We start from the raw sequence: 14,101 nt of genomic DNA, 5'->3' as shown, positions 1-14,101 counted from the left end.
AATATAAATAAATTATAGGTGATCCAGTATTATTTTGTTTTTTTACGATTAAATCAAATTAAAGAATTGCAGTTGCGAACATAGACAATGTTAAATTATGATTTTGATAATATCTATATTAATATTTTCCTACATTTAATGCAACAATAATTAATGTAGATGAAATCAACGATATATACATATGTATGTATGTACATATACATTTTTATGTTTTACTATATTTATTCTTCTACCAAATACGAACAAAACGTGTGTTGCTATTATTTTGAGCATAGCTGAATTTTTCCTCATTTGAAATAAATCGTAACTGAAATTTCTGAAAATATGCATATCTAATTGGCTACGGACAATTTTATCTATTTAGCAAGCAATCAAAAAGTTGGCAACAAAAAAAGCTCACACACAACAAATAAATTATGCAAATAAAAGTGAAGCCACCGGCGCTAATTCTCCATAATTTATTGTGATTTCACAAGGGTGGCGATCGTAGCCACTGTAGACACAAGTGGTTAACACTACTTTGTTAGAAATTTTATAAAATGCGTTAGTAAGTAATAAGTAAATTATATTTAATTTTACCAACATGCGTTTAAAACAAATAAATTAAACTTTGTGTGGAAATGAAATGCATTAGCAATGCACAACATTGTATGCATGCCGTAGTGCAGTCACGTGGATGTAAAGTTAAAGTTTTCAATATTTTCAATATATGGACGCCGACGTATATACGCAAACTAGTCTCAAAGTTTTTGTAATAATGATTTGAAAATTTGCACATTTTCTTTGCTCCCAAGTAGCTGCTCATATGTATGTCGGATTCGCCCATATTTGACCCCTATAATGTATAGCTGTCATACAAATTGGTCGCTAAAAATAAAGTTCTTGTATACAAACGTTTTCTTTTTACAAAATATCTCAAATTCAGCAAATATTGCTATTGTCTAAGGCAACGCTACAAACTCAGAATATACCTACATATATAATTTAAACAGGCTTACTTAATCACATTTTGCTATTTAAAATTTATTACTAATAATAGCTTCATATTTTTTTCATTGGAACATCTACAATTTAACAGAAAGTATTTGCAGTTAAATGAGTGGTATTTTAAGCACAGTATCTTTTTTATTTAGTGTCTTCATTCATTTATTCAAGGTCATCATTAAATTAAAACATGAATAAATTGGTTGCTCATTATTTTTTTTAACACTCCTACAATAAAAGTTCTATTAGCAATTTTAATACGTTTTTTATTTTTTTATTTATTTTTTGAATTTTTATGTTTTTTCTTTGAATCAGCCACTATAAGTACTACTACACCTGATCATCCATTTCAAGCGCAGCAAGCACAACAAAGAAGAAAAACAAACTTCAGCTAGCTCGCTCAATGCTTGTTTGTTGATGTCACGTTTTCTAAATCCTACAATCACCCGCGACGTCGCATCCACTTTTGTTGACAGTAATGTTTGTCCAATAAGAAGCTAGTTTGTGTGTCACCTAGCTAGTTAATCTATCCCTCTTTTTACAAATATCGGTATGCAGTATACGAGCTCTCTTTAGAAATGTATAATGCAGCGATGAGCTTTCTCTTAATATAATATAATATGTCATATAGGCTGTAATGTGCTCTCTCTTATAAAATGTGTAAATATATGCAGAGTGTATGCTCTTGTTATAAGTGTGTACAACGTGGTTCTGCTTTTCGCTCTCTTTTTATAAATTTGTGTATAATGTGATTTCGCTCACATTTTTTGTGTATGTTTATTTTTGTTCTTGACTTTTTTACACTTTTTTTTATTAAGCTTTCGCTTCTCTCATACTGTCTATACGCAAACGCTCTCGCGTATTTGTCTTTTTTTACCGAATTGTGCTGCGTACTCTTCTTCACTCTCCTGTTTTACAACTTGCTTTGTCGTTTTTTGGCGTCTGTCTGGTTTATTTAGTTTTCTCATCGTATTTGTCCTACATATTTTTTGTTGTGTTTCGAACTTTTTCCTCGCGAAATATTCCTATTTGTCAATTGTGTACTAGTGTATGTCCATAGCTGGTTCCTACATTCTTACTTTTTGTTATTTTATGTATAATGGGGAACAACTGTAAAAACAAGAGCAACAAGGTTTTTATTTTTATTGTGTTCTTCGTTGTTGTGTGCGAAGCATACGTTGGCTTGCTATAGCTGCTTTGACAGCTAACAAACCTATTTAGACAAAGGTATGTTTATACATTGTACATATGTACATCTATACATGCATATTTCCTTGTGTTCAATAAATTTCACAACAACAATTATCAGATCACCTCTGTCATCTACTAAACATGCTGACCTGTAACCCTTCTTCCTCTCCATTTCATACATTTATTTTTCACTTTCTTTGCTCTTTAAATGCGGAAATGCACATTTAATGCAAACAATTATTTAAATACGCAATAAAAATGTCCAATAAATATTCTTATCTCCACACTTAACCCAGCACACTATATCCGTTTTGCTTACGACACCGCGCAATTTCTTCAGGTATTCTAATGGAATCGTCCGTTCGGTAATGAAAAAAGTGTAAATTAGACAAAACAAAAACAAAAACCACGATACCAACGCGTTGCCCTAAAAGGCCACGCTTGCATTCTCAACCGCGTTCGCTCATCCATTCACTCGCTCACTCACAGGCATTTTTTAAACAGCATGTAAATAAAAATAACAAAAAACTATGTATGCATGTATATGCCTCGCATGTGTGTCAGTACAATACAATACATTTATAGTATATTTAAAAATTCAAGGAGCAGCACTTACGAAAGCACAACAAAGCAGATAGGTGGAAAAGTGTGAAAATAAACAAATCATCAGACCAAGCAAAACCACACAACAACAGTTTTGTATATAACAGCGGTACACGATTTCGTCGTGTTATTATTGCTGTTCTCAAGTGTTGCTTGTTGTTACTCTCTCGCGCTCTACTGTATATAAATACTCGCGTACGAACCGTATCGCGTTGTTTGTTTGTGTTTTGACTTTTGTTAAAAATATGTCAACAAAAACCGGCCGGAACAGGCTTTGGCGTAAACAAAAGTACGCAAAAACGAGACAACAGTGGTGTTGTTAGAAAGGCATTCCAAGAGAAGAGAGCTGTTGTGTGTGTGCGCATAGAAGTATTGAGCGAGTGCCAAGCAAACATACACGCACTTAATTTTTTGTTATTTGAGTGTTGGTGAGAAAGGGTGTTGAATTTTATTTATTTTTTTTACTATTGCTATTTTAAATAATTTTATATTTTTTATTACTGTTTTATTTTATTCACACAACATAATTTATAATTTTTTAAACAATATAATTTTTTAAGACTGCGCTTAGTTTTTATTATAAATGCTGTTTTTACATTAAAAAGTATGACAATTTTATAACCCACGGTATTAGGGTTGTCCACTTAAAATGCTAAAAGAACAAATAAAACGGTAGCCCTGTCTCTATTATTGACAGCACTCAGTGAAAAAAATTTTTATATACACATGTGTTTATTAATAGTATACGGAGAAATCGTTTCAATTGCAAAAGCGTAGCCAGTAATCAGTTAAAAAGATAGTAGTATCTGGGTTGCCAACTTAGAAAACATTTGTTATTATAAATTGTGTTCTCTAAATTAAAATTTGTTCTAAATTTCACTTACTAATTTTTATTCGAATTTAAAAAAAAAGTTAGTCGTAAAGTTTGTAATTTGTAAAAATAATTTTTGAATTGATTTTTTTCATTTCCAATTTTTTTATTTTGTCATATTCGTCTGAGATATTGTTCCGAAATTATGCACACATTCTTTTCTACTAAAAAACGTTATTAAGTTCGGTTGAGTTATTCGCAAGAAAATATTACTCGGATTTAACTGAATTTAAGACAGTATTCTCTAAATATTTTAAAATTAAATAATATTATATAATATTTTTATAAGCCGTGAAATCCATGTAACCTCTTAATTTATATATCATACTCTAAATAAATAAAAAATTGCATTTTGACCGATTTATAAGCGTAATTCGATGACTTTTTAAATGAATCTAATCATACTCACATACATGTGTACATACATATGTAAGTACATACAAAGGTATTTGTTATCTTTTTGCATTTAGCAGCTCACTCATTCTTGCTCTTCTACTTTGTCTCATTAAATATGTGTGCTCTTTATTGTACAAGTATGCATATGTAATTTTTATTCGTACTCTTCCGCTTCTCAGCCGTGCGAATTGCGAATTGTTATATAAACAAAAAGCACATTTTTCCCTAACGTAACAAACAAACAAATTTTCATCAGTCAAAAATCTAGACACATGTACATAACTATGTATAACCATATACATATATATAAATGTGTTTGTATATACATATGTATTTATTAAGATACATTCTTCTAATAAAATACTTTTTCTACAGCTATGTATATATGTAATTTTTGCCAACCATATGGCACAGTCATACACACATCTGTACGTATTATTTTCTTTTGCTTAAAACAGTTAGTTTGTGGGGCGTGACGGCGTTAATTAACTTGTGAGTGGTCATACGGAAACTTTGCTTCTCCAAAAAAATTATATTTTTTTAAATTAAATAATCAAGTTTGGCAGTTAAACTAAAGAGCGCACAAGTTTTCGTGCTTCTGTTGCTCCGTCAAGGTGGGCGATCAGCCACCATTGTATAAAAACGAAGCACATGTGCATTTCCGCTGCAGATGAACCATTGTAAAAAAAGCATTTTCGCTGCAGATGAACTGCCAACATTGTTCTAGAAGCTAATGAAGAGTGTGTGGTCGGATTGACAAGAAATTTTATAGTTAAGAAACTTTTTCTTATTACTCTCAATGAGAAGCACTTACGAGTTGCTTATTTTATACATGGTGTATAGACTTTTACAAAATTCCCAAAGCTTTTTCGATACTGTCGATCGAAAATCGAACGGTTCGCCACGGTTTCGCCGATTAGTTTAACATTTTGCTACTGTTTTTTATTTTTCTTCGTTTTATATGCGCTGTGCGTTCGTTTTATAAATACCCAATTATTGTTTTTTGCTTTCAAAAGTCATAGCAGTCATTTGTTGTTGCAAATATCTCAGCCGACCATTGAGCACGCGCCTGTTAAACACGCCTGTTGTTACTGATGGCTACAGTCATTGCCACTTCATCATACAAACATACATATACATATACATATATATGTATGTATGTAAATATCTACTTCTATGTATGTGTATATATTTAAATAGGATCATTCTTTAAAAGTCTAAATTGTCAATCAGCTTGAGCAACAACAAAAGAGAACGTATATTTGCATATAAATACACACACGCATTTAGATGCCACAACAATTTATTTCTTCTATACACTTTTTTGCTACATACATATGTACATATGTATGTATATATCAGTAGGTTGTTTTGTACTTAAGTGAATTTGTTCGTTATTCCCCAGTCCACTAACCAACCATTTTCTGCTCATTTAAATGCACTCATACATACATATTCAATTAATTTACACTTCATCATTTTGAGTAGCTGACTTAACACCAGCAGAAAAAACTAATACATATTAAATTAAATATCAACCACACGTACACATCCATACATACTTATTACACACGAGTCAACAAATAACTAACTAGACTTTTGCGGGCCATCAGTTTGACAGCGATAGCCAAAAGGCAAAGAAAAAATCCTAGACGAGGCAATATGAGTATGAATAGAGGCAAATTCAGTGGCCGATAACATTTTTGTGTTGTATATTGTTTTTCTTTCGTTAAGTTTGTACAAGGAGAGCGAGTATGCATTTGTGTACACAAGAGGTCAAATAAAGCAAATAGAAAGGAGAGTTGCCAAGTATTTATAAGAAGTATTAATTTTCTATATATTTGTTCATAAGAAATAGAATCTTTACATAATATATTACATGGAAAAACTGATCTGTGGCTTGTCAGAAGCAGGGTTGCAAATAACACATTACAAAAATTATTGAATTAACATCTAAAATTTTTTTCCATATTTTTATTGTAAAAAAATTTCGAAAATATCTAGATATTCGCTATTTATAACCTGCCTTTAAAAGCCATTTAAATAAAAGCTTAAGAGCTTGATCCGGAATCTCCGCTATACATTGCTTGCATTTAAATAATGTTTTTGTTTTTAAGCAAGAATTCTATTAACATGGCCACTCTAAATGCAAAAAGCATTTTGTGAGAGTCACTGCATGCATATGTACATACATTTTATTTATAAATATACGTACACACATAGGCATTTACATTTCTTTGTTGTTTACTTTTTTATTTGATGACTTGAGCAAATTTATAACGCATTTCGCGATATGAAACGAAATTTACCGAATGCTTTCTACGGCTAAGCCGAATTGAGTCGACTGAGGTTTTAATTAATGCAAATTAAATCAAATTTTATGTTTTTAAGGCGGTTTTTGTTGGCATTTGTATATATTTTTTTAAATTTTTTATAAAAATGAGAGTTCACACTCACTCTTAATTACGCTTTACTGTGCATGTCTAAATTGCAGTGAGAGAGCGCTAAAGAGCTGATATGCATTGAGTACATTTTACCATCAACATCGTTGTGTTGTCTCAGTTCGCCGCTTCGGCTGCCCAAACCGGGCAGCGGCACATTTTTTGGTGACACACTCTCCGCAACGTAATGCAATGCATTGTTGCTATCCCTGCTGTATACACGATCTTGTATTGTATGGGTATTTCAATTGGTTGCTTCGTTGCTGTTTTTGTTTTTAGCATACTGATATACATATGTATGCGCGTACACAAACATTCATATACTCGTATGCTTGAATATAGTGTATTATTAGTTTATCCGAACAGCAAGCAACGTGTTATACCTTTTTGTTGTTCTTGCGGTGACTGGTACAAAGCTGTTGCTCGTGTGGTTGTTGTTATTATTGTACTACTGTTGTATGAGTGTGAGTTGTTTGTTGTATTTGCCGCTATCTCATTACTCTTTCGAACTGTGATTATTGTTGCTATCGCCTCGTAACACCCCACCCTATCAGCAAAAAGTCAACGTCAGTAAGAGCGCTGACGTCGACGTTTATTGGCATCGGCTCCGGTATCTGCGCCGTCGTTCGATGCTGCCGCTGTTGCTGGCATAATTCGCGACCGCAACGTAATTTGTTTTGTGCCTTTCAACCAGACGGATGATTTTTTCGCTGGCAACACGAGTGTATGTAGCTCGTTTTTTCTCATTGTTTAATGTCTACAATAAATTATAATTTAATATTTTTCGCATATAAAGTGCATCCAGTGCTCTGCTAAAGTTGTATTTTGCAATAAATATGCGTGTGAAACATTTTGTCGTTGTTGTATACATATGTACTTATTATTGTTTGTGCCTCCGCAGTGGAAGTGAATTGCAAAAAGTTTTTAAATATTAATTAATATTTGAAAAATATAAATAATTGAAGTATTTTGCATTATTGAACAAAAAGACGAAAGAAATCTGTGAAAATTTTCCACCCACATTGGTGATTGGCAAAACGCAGCGGAAAAGCTTTTGTAGCGCTACCCGTAGTTGACAGCGGCGCTGTGAAAGCGAGCAAGACAGCAAGTCTGCGTACAAATTAAAAGAAATTTGCAGTGCAAAAAGTGACTTGGTGTGTGTGCGTGTATCTGTATTTTTGCAAAATCGAAAAAGAAAACGAAAATCGTTTTGAAAGTTGTAAAAATACATGCGGCCACAAAATAAAAATAAAAAAACTTACCTACATTGTATATAAAAACCGCAATAAAATATTTAAAGCAATTAGCTACAGCGACTGGCATTTATTTGTGCGCTGTCGGAAAAAACAAACAGATAAAACGATACAAAAACAAAGGCACCTCTAATTTCAAACTATTGCAAATTGCTTAATAGAAATACACACACGTTTCGGCTGACTACAGAAATTAAATATGAAAAGATACTATTACTAAATGTAATATACATACATATATGTATATTCAGACAATCATATCAACAATTTACATGAATTATATACAGTTTAACAAACGAAACGGACAAGTGCAAGCGAATATCACCGATACGAATTCGTAACTATCCGATTGCAAACTCATTGACCGCATACCGAGTAACCGCTACTTGTGAGCACAACACAACACATACGACACCAATCGTATTGTGGAGAGCAGTGTCATCAGCAGCAGCAGTGAACGAAAACCGAATACACGCGTGCTTTTAAACACATCAAAAGTGGGGGCAGCGGCAGTCAGAGCGTCGAATCAGTGGGAGTGCTTGTATGTGTAAATGACCATTTGAAAAACGAGTAGGAGCAAAAGTGTAGTAGGCCAAATAGAGAGGAAGCGGAGACTTTACTGAAGAGGCGGTACTACATATAAGCAACTGATTGAACATATAACGAGACGGTGAAACAGCAATCAAACTTTGACTATTTTAATGTGAGTGTGTGCAATTTAATGCAGAATATTTAGAAATTAAGCGTTTGAACGTTTTTAAAAATTGTTGACTTAAAGGTATTCAGCTTTTATTTGGGCATGTCTGCTTTAGCTGTCAACTTTATTTGACAATATTTTAAAGGCTTTATTAATAGTGCATAGTGAGCGCTTATTTTTCATTATCGCGCTGAAATATACAAACATAGTATGCGTGTAGGGTCCATTAGACAAAAATTGTATACAATGAACATTAAATATGTATGTAAATAGAAATTTAGACAAGTTTCCGTTTATATATACACCAACTAGTTTCTCAGTTTTTGAGATATTGATCTGAAATTTTGCACTTGCATTTTTTCTCGCGAAGAATCTGATCATGTGTCGGAATATCGTCGATATCGGACTCCTGTAGCATATTTCTGTCACAAACTGACGGATCAAAATAAAGTTATTGTATTGAAACTTTTTTATTTGTCATGAAAACTGCATATATTATAGTTCAAAGTAAGGCTACAATCTCAGCAGATATTGTTTAGATTGTACGGCTATAGCATTATGTGTACTTTGTAGACCAATTAAAAAGTTCTTGCATGGAAAACTTTTTTATATCACAAAATCTCGTCATGAAATGGTATAGATTATCCTCCAAGACAATGTCACAATCTCCGTACATATTGTGCAGATCGAACTTCCATAGCAAACTGAGCGATCAGAATTAAGATAGAGATTTTTTTATTGTCTTTTATGCTATAAGAAACTCAATTCTGAAGTATATTGTTGTTGCAGCCGAAATTAAAATTTTTGCATGTTTTCTTTAAATTTTCACCATATAAAAAATTTGATTTAACGAAGCAGCCTCTTTCTTTTTGAGTATTTTTCAATGTTTAAATTTTCATATTTTCTCTTTTAGTTAGTGTTTTAAAATATTATTTGAAATAGTTTGCGTTGCAAAGTGTGTCTGCCCTTAAAGCAGCTTGTCTCATACTACAAAAATCTTATGTACATACATGTATGTACATACTTACATATGTATATGCATATATGATTATATAGTATAAGAATGTACGTATTCATTCTGTCATAGTTGATCGGTTGTTTGTACACAGATACATATTTTTTTTGCAACGCGCACGCTAAATGTGTCATCACATACCCAGGCGTTTATTATGGCTATACAGCATGCAAACATACATTTCTATACGTAGAAGTAGGTATGTATACCGTAACTTTATCTAAATTTTCATGTGCATCATATTTGCCGCCTACGTCACTGCACCGCCCCACGAATTAAGCAACACGCTACGTATATAGTATACATATGAGAGACATATCATAATAAACTTATAACAGCGCTGCTATAATAACGAGTCGAAGCATGAGTACTCGTAGTACTCGCATTTTCCTGTATTTGCATTCGCATTGAAACTCGTGCGCACTTTTTATTTGTACAGTAGCGTTCAATAAAAAATGCTGTCAAAAGAATAAAAACACGACATTTATATTTCTTTATATTTTTCCCTTTATTTTTCGGGGTTTCTTAATATAAGTTTTACTTAAAAAATTTAAAATCTCATAACAACTTTATTTTGTTTTTACTTTAAGTACTTATTTATTGTAGTATTGTATTTGTTTTGTTTGTGAATGTAGTTTTTTAAACGTTTTTATGAAGAATTTATTTTGTTCGGTTTTCCCTTCGATAGTGTACACACACACATGAATGTACATTAAAAAAATTGCCGAAAATTCTGTCTGACATCTAAATCTTTTACCATTTAACTAGAGTTGATTCATTATTTATGTTCTAGTGTTTTGTGCAATTAACTTCACGGTTCCCCTTTATATTAAAAATGAGAAAAGGGAAATTTAAATTAATGTAAGTGCGGTTTACATAAATGTAGTACATGAGTATATGTTAATATGATGAGTGCGTGTGTATGTACATCTTAGTTATACCAAAGAACTTAAAACATAGAGAAGGTGCAGGTTCGATTCGAACATTTTATAAGATTGTGATACGGAATTTCACCTCACAACTACAGATGTTTTAAGTTCTCTGGTTATACGTACTGACACTTTTCAGATACCCTCCCGATGTTTGAATTTGATAATAAACGCATTTTTTATAAGAACTCAAAGCACATGTGTCCATGGTTTGTAATATGAATTTATTTTTTATTTGTTTTTATTATTTAAAATTGAATTTTTTTATTATTGTTATTAAATTTTTTTTAACTATAATTTCCTTTATAATTTGTTTTTTAGTTTATTTATTTTTTACTTCAGATTTTATTTATTATTTTTAAATTAAAATTTTTTTTATTAATTTTTAATGTACCTTTATCGCTGTCTCTTATACACATCTTTTTTTTATTATTGTTATTAAATTTTTTTTAACTATAATTTCCTTTATAATTTGTTTTTTAGTTTATTTATTTTTTACTTCAGATTTTATTTATTATTTTTAAATTAAAATTTTTTTTATTAATTTTTAATGTACCTTTATCGTATTTGACTGAATTACTACTGTGTTCGAATTTATCGTCGCTTCTTTCTCTTCTTCGGAAGTATTGTACGACTACATAAATCCCGTGACTGGCAATTTTCCTTACACCCATTTTTTGTTGAATGCACACATACACATACCTATATTTGCATTGGTATTTATTTATTTTAATTCCTCTGTTTACTACAAATCTTGATCCATATATAATATTTCCCGCTGTCAGTCATCGATGTTTGATTCGCTGAAGTGTCACGAATACATATCTCATCTACGGATGTGTAGCTGCGTGCGGGTTCGTTTGTTCGTATATATTTGACTCGGTTCGTTTTGCATTTACTTGTATGACAGTTGTTTGACGTTGTTTTTCTTTGCTTTATTTGTGGTGTGAATTGTTTCTTGCCAAGTGCTGCTAAACGCAGCTCTTAAGTGATTAATAATAAAGCAGTAATTATTAGAATAATGTTTTATTAATTCAATTTTAAGCTAGTTGATTATTTGTGTATGACTTCAACAATAATAGGATTAGTAATAGAATTTTAATGGCATATGTGTATGCAGTAAGTGAATGGTTATTCCCATAGCGTTTAGGGCAGTTTCTAGAAATACAGTTGGATTTTTTAAGGTTTGTGCTTACATATCTACTTTTACCTATTTTGCATATTCTTTTTAAATCAGATAAATATATGTATGTATGGTAGCTTAGTTTTTTATTTGCATGTGTATTAATGCTGATGACATATAGTACAAACATACATATGTACATAAACATATATTTCATGTAGAAACATTGAACTTTTGGATGATGTAATTCACCCAGAAAGCCGTTGTCGCCACTTTTGCTACTAAATATTAAATGTTTTTGCTGCTATTATTGTTGAACGGCACCGGCTGTGCATTAAAACATTGTCTACAATTTCGAAGGGAGGTAATAGCGTGCCGTCAAAACAAACATGTGATGTTACTTATATTTCAAGCAACTACACTACGAAACTACAAGTCAATATTTGTCGTCAGGGTTGTTAGCTCTTGTAGAAAGTCATGTCAGATTAAAGCGTGTTTCAAATGAAAATTGTATTTATATATTCTTGTAATATTTAGTAAAATTTGTTAGAAATTTAGTAATCGAAATTGTGTTTCAAGCTTTTCTCACTTTTCTCTACTTTCTGCGTTGAAAAGCCGGTTTTGCGGCTTAATTCTATTTATTACCACTGTTTATGAGTAAGCCTATCCATGAAGTGTCGGTTAAAGCTTAGGTTTCTACTAGATACGTAGCTTTTATTTATACTTAAATTAGTTCAATTGCCATTGATGAATTATTTCTTTCAGTTTCAGCTTCTAACAAAATATCCACAACATAAGTTATATATGTATATTCCATATTCCTCTCCTCCTTTTTTCTGCTGTATTCGTATATTTTAAGTTCTAATGTCAGCTCTGGCCTACAAGATGTTCGGAGTTATATTTTTAGCCTCTATTAATCTTCATCTTTTATTTATAGTCGTTTATTAGGATGTTGTATCTTAAAAATAAAATTCACTGAAATCAGTTTCTTAAAAAGCAGCAAATCTACAAACTTTAAATGAAGTCTCTTTCGAAATAGGTATCTTATATGTATTTAGATGACCACAGTTACGGTATACTAAATACATACATATATTCAATCTTTCGATGTATTGAATAGTATGTATGTGTATAAATTGCCGCTGCTGTGTTGCCATACTTAGCTTCTTTGAGGTGCGTTTGCTTAGCTTGACGTGAGGCATTTCGGTATTCTTTTTGGGTTTTGCTTTTATAGTAAACTGATTAAGGAAGAAACGTACATATGTAGCTACACGCCCACCACCCGCCGCTACGAATTGCTATGGCCTGCCTACACTCTTCAGCAGCAGCCAACTTTGCCTCAAAACAGAGGAATTCTTTCGCAGCTTTGTGTGAGCGACAACTGCCCGTATTGTTTTTGTAATTTAATGTTATTTATACATATGTATATCTTTTTTTCGTATACATTATCATTTTAAAAATATCCAATGTGTATATGCATGCACGAGTAGCAAAGAATGTCTGTAGTTGTAGTCTTAAAAATTGCGTTTAGAATTTTTTTGCCGGCAAGCGTTTCTCTACCAATGCTTTAGCAGAAAGCACACAAATGCACATAAAGCTATTCAGCAACATTCAGACGTATGCGCAGCGCAGGAAAGTCAACCAAGAAAAGTAAATATAAACTGATTGTTTGGTGGGCTGGCGAGCAGTGAAGCCCCGAAGCGTCAACGTCAATGACGACAGTGGCGACGACTGCAATTCAACGTTTAGTACAACAGAAAGAAAAAAAATGTCGCTCAGATGCCTATCTATACATATCTGTATGTGTATGTGTATGTATGTACAAATGCTATGTTAAAATGTATGTAATGTGCATGAATCTATGTATAAAATTGTAGCTGGGAAGGATTAAGACGCGACAGTAGAAAATATACGAAATAAAAATATTTATTTGCAGAAATGCCTTTCCGTTGTTGTCGTCGTTGTCGCTCATTCGCTTCCTCGTTTCCTATTTCGCCATATTGTTGTATAACAATATACTTTTCGCTTTTCTACAGTGATGCTTCCGCCACCCCATCATTTGAAAATTTATTGAAAGCATTCTAACAAATGACCTCACAATCAATCCCTACTTATTTTTCAATCAGCAGCATACAAGTCACCTTTTACCATTGGGAAGAGTTATGCAGCTCTTGATCACCTGTGCAAGTCTACTTTTTGCGTGTCATATTATTAATTCAATATATACAAAGCAAATAAAGTAAAGTAAAAATTATTTGTATTTCGTCGCCATTTGCTTACAATATTTATATTATACAAGCTTCAAGTGCTTCTACCGTTGTTATTTCATTTACCCGCTTATCTTATCTATTTCCACACGAATTTGATTTTTTCACTATTTCGAAGGTTTTTGGTTTATTATTGCGTTTGTTCATTTTCTCTACATATTTACATTTGCAGTTTATTTCTTGACAGGATTTTTTTTTGTGCCAGCAAGTACTTGATTTTGCAATACAAAATGTATGTATGTATGTACATATATGTATACCTTGAATCGGTATAAAGCGTGCAAACATCACAGTAAATTAAATTTTAAATATATTAGATAAAAATAAATTT

General features: G+C 32.0%; 1 protein-coding gene across 2 annotated transcripts in view; it reads left to right on the top strand.

Moving 5' to 3' along the window:
• LOC108974624 (putative mediator of RNA polymerase II transcription subunit 26) overlaps positions 1-14,101 on the top strand; it is a 58,667-nt gene that overhangs the window by 12,755 nt on the left and 31,811 nt on the right. Inside the window, exon 1 of one of the 2 annotated variants that reach the window (XM_018942563.1) lies at positions 7,744-8,442. The exons of the other annotated variant lie outside the window; for it this stretch is intronic. The gene's annotated coding sequence lies outside the window, so the exon portion shown is untranslated. Of the gene's footprint in view, positions 1-7,743; positions 8,443-14,101 lie in introns of those variants that run through there. 2 annotated transcript variants of the gene reach the window in all.

The sequence above is a fragment of the Bactrocera latifrons genome, unplaced genomic scaffold (assembly GCF_001853355.1).
Source record: "Bactrocera latifrons isolate USDA-ARS-PBARC rearing strain unplaced genomic scaffold, ASM185335v1 scaffold_57, whole genome shotgun sequence".
NCBI lineage: Eukaryota > Metazoa > Arthropoda > Insecta > Diptera > Tephritidae > Bactrocera > Bactrocera latifrons.
This window is presented reverse-complemented; position numbering and strand designations above follow the sequence as displayed.